Raw genomic sequence first — 2,046 nt, 5'->3', positions numbered from 1 at the left:
TTTATTCGAGGGGCGAGGGCTTTGTCATGTTCTTTTGAAAAGCAAGATCTTTTTAAAGACTTTTCCGTGGGAGATTATTGGATACATTTTTTTACTCGAGCATGGACTATAATAAAAATTGTACGCAGCCTAAAAAAATGCAGTCTTGTTGTTTTTATCAGGCAACACATGCTCAGTCGCTTTTTGTGTTCGCTAGGTTTACCGTTAAAGGTTAATTAACCTTCTTACGCTCCTCAGACATTGTTGCACAAACGATTCTCCGTTATAATATTCAGCCGTTATCGTTTCACACTCCGGCACAATCCAGACCGTTTTCTCTCGTTACACCACGGATTTTATGCACCTACGACGAGAACGAGTTGATGAAATTTGCAACAGCGAGAGGTTGAAAAGTTTACAAATAAAATTCTACCTCGTTCTTGCCAACATTTATCCGTTAAGAAGTACACGGGATAAATTGTCTTTTTAGAACTCTAGACAATTACTAACAACAAAGAAATCCTAATCACAGCCAGCATAAAGTAGAGCGAGGGGTTAAACGATTTTCCAGCTATCCAAGATCCAAAATGGATGCGCTGAACGATTCCAGAAATTAATCCAGCAAAGAGAGTGCAAACATTAAGAGCCTCTCCGATGTGAAAAATCGTCCAATAGGAACGGCGTTTGTCACGGAAAGAGCGACGATGTTCACTTTATCTCAACCACGCATTATCGGCTAGAGGAATTTGAGGAAAGCATCGAGACTCCCTTCTCTGACCGAAGGTCGCATAAATTCTGACGTTCTGCGTGTTTATATTATTGTTAAAGCTGTCGCGATCGCGCACGGGAGAGGCCTGTCGAGACGATAACACGAAATTCGTTTCAGCCGAGCTGAATCCAGATAAAGGCGACCGTGGATTCGATAACGAGCACGAGAACGTTGTCGCGCGCTCGATCCCCAGCGTCAATTACGGAATCATCGGCTCGGAAAGTGTGGGATTAGGCTCTTGTGCATCATAGAGGCGTTGTATACTTTCCCACCAACTTTTCCGACCATTCTCCCGGCGATCTAGAGCGTCGGACTGATCCGAAAATCGCGATCGAGAAAATTCGAATTCGAATTCGATCGAGAAAATTGTGATTTTTGCCTCGGGCGATTACAAACGATTAGACTGCGGATTTTTGTGCGAAACATTTTCTAAGCCGGTTGTAAGCAACGAACATGAAATAGACAAGAATTTTCTGTTTAAATAATTTTAATGATTTACCTTTTCATTTTTGCTGTAAACGAATAAAATATAGAGAAAGATTCGTTATTTCCGCAAATAATAAAAAAGAAAGTAGATGTTAAGAGGAAATAGCTCTGAAGAAAATATCGCAGGGTATCGTTAGGAAATTTTGCTTTCGCACGAAAATCCACAGTCCAGCGATCATAGCGATCGTAAGAATGTGAACCCGCTCGGCCCGTCGCCCTCTTCGCAGCTCAATTACGGCTCGTGGCAAAAGAACGATCGTAGGAACCTAAGCGAAATTATCCGAATCTCTAATTTAATTTAATTTATAAAGAGGAAGTTCATATATATGTATACATAAGTGCGCGTGCACGTAGATAGGACACACGTATGGATAATTTATTAATGTATGCGTTGCAGTGCGGGGTTGCAACAACAATAGGAAACATCCCCGATCTTGTAAATATTTGATCGATTGGTGGTGCGTGTTGTACTCTAGTACACTTTGTTATTTTTTACTGTTTCTACAATCCCGTGTTCCTCCACATAACTCCGCCAGCTCTCTCTCCCTCTCTTCTCTTCTCTCTCTCTCTCTCTGTATTTACCAATCGAGCATTAAAAAAAGAGACAAGAAAGGAAAAAGAATGATGTCCTTCGACACGGGGGGGGGGGGAGGGGGGAGAAAGCTCACGCTGATTACCAGTGCTCACATGATACACGGGAAACGAGTCAAATTGTTTACTCGGCGAACCAATAACGTGGGTGTCAAGCAACACCCACTCGGAAATGCCCACGATCTCTCACCTGTGACCAAACTGTTCCCGAGATTTTAGAT

The sequence above is a fragment of the Halictus rubicundus genome, chromosome 1 (genome assembly GCF_050948215.1).
Source record: "Halictus rubicundus isolate RS-2024b chromosome 1, iyHalRubi1_principal, whole genome shotgun sequence".
NCBI classification, from domain to species: Eukaryota; Metazoa; Arthropoda; class Insecta; order Hymenoptera; family Halictidae; genus Halictus; species Halictus rubicundus.
The sequence above is the reverse complement of the archived record's forward strand: the minus strand, read 5'-3'. Positions refer to the sequence as shown.